The sequence below is a fragment of the Gopherus evgoodei genome, unplaced genomic scaffold (assembly GCF_007399415.2).
Source record: "Gopherus evgoodei ecotype Sinaloan lineage unplaced genomic scaffold, rGopEvg1_v1.p scaffold_53_arrow_ctg1, whole genome shotgun sequence".
NCBI classification, from domain to species: Eukaryota; Metazoa; Chordata; order Testudines; family Testudinidae; genus Gopherus; species Gopherus evgoodei.
In genome coordinates, this window is record NW_022060074.1 from 91,222 (window position 1) to 99,981 (window position 8,760).

The window sequence follows — 8,760 nt, forward strand, 5'->3', positions numbered from 1 at the left end:
GTTTCCGTTGCTGGTGAACCGCTCTCCGCTGGTGCACCTGAGGGTATTTCAGGCTCTGGCTGAGCCTTTTGGGTATGGCTGTCGTGTGCTTCTGCCAGTTCTGGCTCGCTGGCGCCCTCTGGCGTTGAGTTTGAAGATGTGGTTGCACTTGCTGGTGCTGGTTGCTGTTCCAGTTCCGGGCCTGGGACTGGAGATGCTGTGGCTGTTTCAGTGGTAGGCATGGAATCCGGGTCCACTACCTCTGTCTGGGTTTCTGGTAACACAGACGGGGCCTCTGTGGACGGCTCAGGAACAGGAATGGGTCTGGAAGCTTGCCTGGTTTGGCTACGTGTAACCATTCCCACTCTCTTGGCCCGCCTCACCTGGTTGGCCAAGTCTTCCCCCAGTAGCATGGGGATAGGATAATTGTCATAGACTGCAAAAGTCCACATTCCTGACCAGCCTTTGTACTGGACAGGCAGTTGAGCTGTAGGCAAGTCTACAGCTTGTGACATGAAGGGGTAAATTGTAACTTTGGCCTTTGGGTTGATGAATTTGGGGTCAACGAAGGATTGGTGGATAGCTGACACTTGTGCCCCCGTGTCTCTCCACGCAGTAACCTTCTTTCCGCCCACTCTCAAATTTTCCCTTCGCTCCAAGGGTATTTGAGAGGCATCCGGGCCTGGGGATCTTTGGTGTGATGGGGGTGTAATGAATTGCACTCGCATGGTGTTCTTGGGACAGTTGGCCTTGATATGTCCCGGTTCATTACACTTAAAGCATCTTCCATCTGATGGGTCACTGGGCCGAGGTGAGTTACTGGAGACTGGTGAGGTTGAAGAGTAGGGTATCTGTGGCTTTACTTGGGTGGTATGTAGGGTCTTTGGCTGTCCTCGGTTGTAGGGTTTATGGTCTGTGTGCCCCCTGGGGTAATCGTTCCCCTTGACAGTAGCTTTTTTGCTTTCTGCCAGTTCCATCCATTTGGCTCCAATCTCCCCCGCCTCAGCGATAGTTTTGGGATTTCTATCTTGTATGTACCGTGTGATGTCTTCAGGAACACCATCCAAGAACTGCTCCATTTGTATGAGGAGGTTCACTTCTTCCAAGGTTTGAATGTTGTTTCCTGTTAACCAGGCCTCATAGTTTTTTGCAATGTAGTAGGCGTGTTTGGGAAATGACACCTCTGGTTTCCACTTTTGGGTTCTGAAGCGCCGACGGGCATGATCTGGGGTTATCCCCATCCTGTATCTGGCCTTGGTTTGAAAAAGTTTATAGTCATTCATTTGCGGCTTGGGCATTTCAGCTGCCACCTCTGCTAAAGGTCCACTGAGTTGTGGCCTTAATTCCACCATGTACTGGTCTTCGGGGATGTTGTACCCAAGACAGGCTCTTTCAAAATTTTCCAAGAAGGCCTCGGTGTCATCACCTGCCTTGTAGGTGGGAAATTTCCTGTGCTGTGGAGCAATAATGGGCGATGGGTTGTTAGGATTGGCTGGAGTCTGTTGCTTAGCCTTTTCTAATTCCATGGCCTGTTGGTGGGCTTCCCTCTGGAGTTCTATCTGTCTTCTGTGGGCTGCCTCATCTTCTGCTTGTTTCCTTCGGTAGGCCACCTCTTCTGCTTCTAGTTTTCTTTTGTGTGCTGCCTCTTGGGCTGCCTGTTTGATGCTTTCTTCCTTTTCTTTCAGCTCCATCTCTTTTTGTTTTATTTCTAGTTGTCGCCTGTGTTCAGCTTCTTTGATTTGGTCTTCGGCGTCAATCCTTGCCTTAGAAGTCATGGTTCCTGTTTTCTTGTGTTGGGGTGCCCTCCGGTGTTTATCTTCTGAACTGCAGGCTCTCTGTTGCCTCCTGAAGTCTGCCTAGCAACAGTGCTTTTTTCCTTTTCTCTCTCTAGCTAATGTTCAATTAAGGGAAACCAGAAAAACCACTTTATCTGCATGCATATAAGTGCTGGTATGACTCTCAATGGGAGTGCTATTGTGTGACAATAGACTGTCAATAGTCTGCTAATGGCTTCTTGCTTACTATGCAAGCCACAAACTGCTAGAGAGAGCAGAAAAAAAAATTCTCTCTGGTTCCCTTTTAAAACCAAACTGTTTCTCTCTGCTAAAAAACCCTTAGCAGAGAAAAGAAAAATATAATATTCCTACTGGCTTCTGGATTCTGTCTATCTCCCGCCACTGCCACCATGACATAACCTTATTCCCAGATTCTGGACCTTAGCGTCCAAAATTTGGGGGTTAGCATGAAAACCTCCAAGCTTAGTTACCAGCTTGGACCTGGTACCTGCTGCCACCACCCAAAAAATTAGAGTGTTTTGGGGCACTCTGGTCCCCCTGAAAAACCTTCCCTGGGGACCACAAGACCCAAATCCCTTGAGTCTCACAACAAAGGGAAATAATCCTGATTCCCTTCCCCCCTCCAGGTGCTCCTGGAGAGATACACAGACACAAGCTCTGTGAAACTACGCAGAGTGAGTCCCCCTCTCCGTTCCCAATCCTGGAACAAAAGCACTTTCCTCTTCACCCAGAGGAAATGCAAAATCAGGCTAGCAATCCAACACACAGCTTTCCCCTGATTTCTTCCTCCCACCAATTCCCTGGTGAGTACAGACTTAATTTCCCTGAAGTAAAGAAAAACTCCAACAGGTCTTAAAAGAAAACTTTATATAAAAAAGAAAGAAAAAATACAAATGTTCTCTCTGTATTAAGATGATACAACACAGGGTCAATTGCTTAAAAGAATATTGAATAAACAGCCTTATTCAAAAAGAATACAAATCAAAGCATTTCAGCACTTATATTCATGCAAATCCCAAAGAAAAGAAACCATATAACTTACTATCTGATCTCTTTGTCCTTACTCTTAGAAACAGAAGACTAGAAAGTAGAAAGTACTTCTCCAAAGCTCAGAGAAGCAGGCAGGCAGACAAAAGACTCAGAGACACACTTCCCTCCACCCAAGGTTGAAAAAATCCGGTTTTCTGATTGGTTCTCTGGTCAGGTGTTTCAGGTGAAAGAGACATTAACCCTTAGCTATCTGTTTATGACAGGGAGGTCAGGGGAAAGGCACTCTCCGGAAAATGCTCTTGGAATTGAATTTGCCTGTGCACAGAATCTGCTTGTGTTGACATTCAGGTTCTAGTACAAGGTCCATCTTTTGCTTAGGCATTTGTCTCATGAGCTGATAATAGAGGAAAGGTTCAGTTCTCTCTAGGGTCATATGGGGACAAACTTAATTTTGACATTGGACAGAACATTGATTTCATTGCCTTTTCCATTAATAACTGATATCAAAATAGCGATTCACTTCCAGGAGGGCAGAATAACTTCTCTGCTGTCTCTACAGCCTCATATTCAGACGTGCAGAAAGCTGAGTCAAAAATCCTTCAGGGTTTAAGTGACTTTAGGAGCAAATATCCCCTTCATTTTCTATCAGGCCCCTCTTTTCAAATTATGTCACTATGTCAAGATAATGTTTTCTGGTCACATTCTTTTTTTCTTGATACTGACTCACATGACCTTATCATAAACAAACTAGAGAAATACAACCTAGATGGAGCTAGTATAAGGTGGGTGCATAGCTGGTTGGAAGACAGTTCCCAGAGTTTAGTTATCAGTGTTTCACAGTCATGTTGGAAGGGTGTAACAAGTGGGGTCCTGAAGGGATCGGTCCTGGGTAGGGTTCTGTTCAATATCTTCCTCAATAATTTAGATAATGGCATAGAGAAAACACATAGTGTCTGCAGATGATACCAAGCTGGGAGGGGTTGGAAGTGCATTGGAGGATAGCATTATAATTGAAAATTATCTGGACAAACTGGAGAGATGGTCTGAAGTAAACAGAATGAAATTCAGTAAGGGCAAATGCAAAGTACTAAATTTAGGAAGGAACAATCAGTTGCACACATACAAAAAGGGAAATTGCTGCCTAGGAAGAAGAACTGTGGAAAGGGATCTGGGGGTCATAGGGAACCATAAGCTTAATATGAGTTAACACTGTAACACTGTAGCAAAAAAAAAAAAAGCATAATTCTGGGATGTGTTAGGATGAGTGTTGTAAGGAAGACATGAGAAGTAATTCTTCCGCTCTATTCCACACTGACGAGGTCTCAACTGGAGTATTGTGTCCAGTTCTGGGTGCCACATTTCAGGAAAGATGTGGACAAATTGGAGAAAATCCAGAGAGGAACAACAAAAATGATTAAGGTCTAGAAAATATGACCTATGAGGGAAGATTGAAAAAAATGAGTTTGTTTTGTCTGGAGAAGAGATGAGTGAAAGGGGACATAACAGTTTTGAAGTACATAAAAGGTTGTTACAAGGAGGAGGGAGAAAAATTGTTCTTCTTAACCTCTGAGGATAGGACAACAGGCAATGGGCTTAAATTGCAGCCAGGGTGGTTTAGGTTGGACATTAGGAAAAACTTCCTAACTTTCAGAGTGGTTCAGCACTGGAATAAATTGCTTGGGAAAGTTGTGGAAGCTCCATTTTTGGAGATTATTAAAAGCAGATTGGACAAACACCTGCCAGGTGCCATGAATGCAGCGGACTGGAGTAGATGACCTCTTGAGGTTTCTTTCAGTTCTGTGATTCTTCTTCTTTTTGAAAAATCCTAATGGTTATAATAAGTAAGAATCCAATTATATACTGCAGATATTAAATAGCGTGTCCAACAAAATAGTCTAGAACAATTGAAAGACTCTAATGGAGAGGGAGATTATTTATATAGATTTGGCCAGATGTCCAACTATTGTCAATTGGCCATACTTTCATTGCATCCAGTCTGCCAGATCCCATGTTGCTGTAATGCAGCTGTAGCTCTATTGAAGTCATAAGACCAGATTGCAGAGAGAGAAGAAATTCCTCTATAGCCTGGTGGCTTGAACACTCACCCCACATGCAGAAGACCAAGAATCCAGTAACTCTGTACTGCCTCTTTTATGATGTATCCACAGAGGTACAGCTTCAAGAGGAGAGACTGATGGAGCCCCACATCAGACTGACCCTTAGTCAGAGTTGAGCAGGGTATTTGTGAATACCTGTAGGACCTGATTCTGGGACTTAGAATTGTAAAGTGGCAGTTAGGTGCCCAAGTCATTTTGTGTATCCAGATTAATTTGTTTATTTAAAATACACAAAAACCATCTGGTGTCATCCTCTGTCCCTCTCTCAATTTAGCCTACACATTTTACAGCACGGAATAGGACTCTCTTTACATTCATCCCCCATAATATGTGTTAATCTCATTTTTTTCTGGTCTTCCAGGTCACAGATTTCCTGAATGCATGACAATGAAAAATCAAACCACAGTGACCGAATTTATCCTCCTGGGACTTTCCAGTGACCCACAGATGCAGATTTTCCTTTTCTCGGTGTTTTTAGTTATTTACCTAATCACTCTGGGTGGAAACATAGTGATCATGGTGGTGATAAGAGCTGATTCTCACCTTCACACCCCTATGTACTTCTTCCTCTTCCATTTATCCTTTGTTGATATCTGCTATTCCTCAGTCACGGTGCCTAAAATGCTGATGAACTTCCTAGCGGAACACAAAACTATTTCTGTCAATGGCTGCATTGCCCAGATGTTCCTTTTTAGCCTCTCGGCTGGTACTGAAACTTTCATTCTCTCAGCCATGGCTTATGACCGCTATGCTGCAATCTGTGATCCATTACATTATGTGCAGACAATGAGCAAAGGGATCTGTGTTCAGCTGGTGAGTGGTGCATGAACCATGGGCTTCTTCTATGCCCTTCTTAACACAGTTGTTGCCCTCAAGTTGCATTTCTGTGGGCCCAATCAAATCAACCATTTCAGCTGTGAGCTCCCTCCTTTGTTACAGCTGTCCTGCACTGAGACCTTTACCAATCAAGCGGTGCTTCTTACTTCTGCTTTGGTATTTGGGTTGAGCTCCTTCCTCCTCACCCTAATCTCCTACATTCACATCATCTCCACCATCCTGAGGATACGCTCTGCTGAGGGCAGGCATAAAGCCTTCTCCACCTGCAGCTCCCACCTAATTGTGGTTGGCTTGTTGTACGTGACAGGTTTTCTCCAGTACACAAAACCCAGCTCAGTCTTCTCTGCAGTGCTGGATGAAATATTCTCCATCCAGTACAACATCTTGACCCCCATGTTAAACCTCATCATCTACAGCCTGAAAAACAAGGAGATGAAAACAGCTCTAAGGAATATATTGGGGAAATTCAGGTTTCTCCATTAGTGTTGATTCTCTCTCTTTTTTTTTAAGTCAGAGAACAGAGATTTGTGGGTAATTAGTGTTCATGCGACATTCTCAGCTCAGATAACTGAATGACACTTTGAGCCAAATCTTCCACTGGTCTAAATCAGTGCAGATCCATTGAAGTCAATTGGCCAGTTCCCCAGAGTGTGTAAATCAGCATAGCTCCATTGGAATCAAAGAGTGCTGGAGTTAGAGTCACAAAGGGTCTTGAAGAGGAGAAATTGAGAGATATCTCATAACACAGTGGCCAGGGCATGTACATGGGAGAGGACAGATCTCTGTTTCAATCGTTTCTCCTCTTCAGACACTTGAAGCGGGGGTCTCCTACAGCTGAGATGGCTACCACTGGGATAAAAGTTATGCCAGAGCTCTTATTCCTAATTCTGTCTCCTTGTTCACACAAAATCAAATGGATATAACTGGCCATGAACAAATTCAGGTGGAAATTAGAGAAAGGTTTCTCACTCTCAGAAGGGAAAAGTTCTGGAACAACTTTCTAATAGGAGCTGTAGGGATGCACAGCTTAATTAGTTTTAAGAAAGTGTTGGATAAATTTATGACAGTGTGATGGTGTGGGGCAGGGCTCAGCAACCCTGGGTCTCACTTCTGGTTTATGTCTTATGTTCCTAAAGGACTTGCTTCAGGGTTTCAGCCGGACACCACCGTTCATGAATGAATCTTGAGTCTTCCCACTAATAGATTCTGGGAGGGTTCTTTTGTCTGTTTCCTCTGAAGAATCAGGGATGGCCACAGTTGGAGATAGGATCTTGGATGGGATGGGCCAGAGTTCTAAGGTGGTACTATGTTTTCTCTCTCTCAGATATTTACCTACACTATTCTTGCTCACATAGTCAGAGAATAACTGATTGAAAATTAGCTAAGGACACTGTTGGTATCACCAAGTATAACTCTAGGTAACTCGGGAGGGTGGTAGACCACAAGTGTCAATGAAGCCCTCCTGTTGTAGGCCTCAGTGAACCATTGTTCCTCCAGGTTCAACACTTTGTGTAACCTAGTGTAACCTAATGTACTAATAGCTGCAAAAATGTAGTGTTAGCATTTAGTTTTTGGTTGTAACAGTCAGTTCTCTGCTGTAATACATTGAAGCTAGGCTGAAGCAAGTTTCAAGGCCACTTTTAGATACAGCATACATGTCTCTGCAGCAGAAAGGGGGAAAGGGAGGGGGAAGACAAAGAAGTGTGTGAGAAGAGAATGCTGCAGCTGGATAGAAGAGGGAAGGGAAAAGGGGGATTGCGAGTCAGTGAGAAAAGTTCTCATGGATATAAAGGAACAGACTGCTTGTTTTAGGCCACGTCCAGACTAGGAATTAAAATCGATTTTAGATACGCAACTTCAGCTACGAGAATAACGTAGCTGAAGTCGAATTTCTAAAATCGAGGTACTCACCAGTCTGGACGGGGCTCCATCGATGTCCGCGGCTCTCCGTGTCGATTCCGGAACTCCGTTCGGATTGATGGAGTTCCGGAATCGATGTAAGCGCGCTCGGGGATCGATACACCGCGTCCAGACTAGACGCGATATATCGATCCCCGAGCAATCGATTTTAACCCACCGATGCCGCGGGTTAGTCTGGACGAGGGCTTAGGTGTGCTTGATTTGAGGCGTCAGTCTCCCTGCACCGCTTTGAGATCTCAAATAAACTTGGTTTGCTTCTCCATCCTGGTGTGTTTATTGGCATGACAAACCGGGCGACAGACCCCCCCTGTTGCTTGGCCTCAGGCAGTTATCTGCCGGCAACAATACAAAAATTAACTGCACTTTTTTTTTTAAGTACATCAGGAGCAGGAAGCCAGACAAACAATCAGTGGTGCCACTGGATAATCAAGTTGCTAAAGGAGCTGTCGTAACATATTCTCAGATTTGGCCCTTAGCGTCCAAAATATGGGGGTTAGCATGAAAACCTCCAAGCTTAATTACCAGCTTGGACCTGGTAAAGCTGCCACCATCCAAAAAATTAGAGTGTTTTGGGGCACTCTGGTCCCCCCAGCAACCTTCCCTGGGGACCCCAAGACCCAAATTCCTTGAGTCTCACAACAAAGGGGAATAAACCATTTCCCTTCCCTTCTCCCTTCCAGGTGTTCCCTCCCTGGGTTCCTGGAGAGATACACAGAAGCAAGCTCAGTGAATCTAAACAGAGGGATTCCACCCTCCCTATTTCCAGTCCTGGAAAACACAAGTACTGATATAGCTAATCTCTCTTCCACCACCCTCCCCTTCACCCAGAGGGAATGCAAAGTCAGGCTAGTAATTCTAACACACGCAGATTTTCCCCTGACTTCTTCCTCCCACCAATTCCCTGGTGAGCTACAGACTCAATTCCCTGGAGTTCCCCACTAAAGAAAAACTCCAACAGGTCTTAAAAAGAAAGCTTTATAAGAAGAAAGAAAAATACATGAAAATGGTCTCTCTGTATTAAGGTAACAAATACAGGGTCAAATTGCTTGAAAGAAAAAAAAATGAATAAATAGCCTTATTCAAAAAGAATACAATTTAACACATTCCAGCAACTACATACA

The 8,760-nt window shown here is 44.2% G+C and overlaps 1 pseudogene; it reads left to right on the forward strand.

Annotated features, from left to right (window-relative positions):
- The first annotated feature begins 5,263 nt into the window (after positions 1–5,263).
- On the forward strand, positions 5,264–6,202 carry LOC115643246 (annotated as a pseudogene).
- The last annotated feature ends 2,558 nt before the right edge of the window (positions 6,203–8,760 follow it).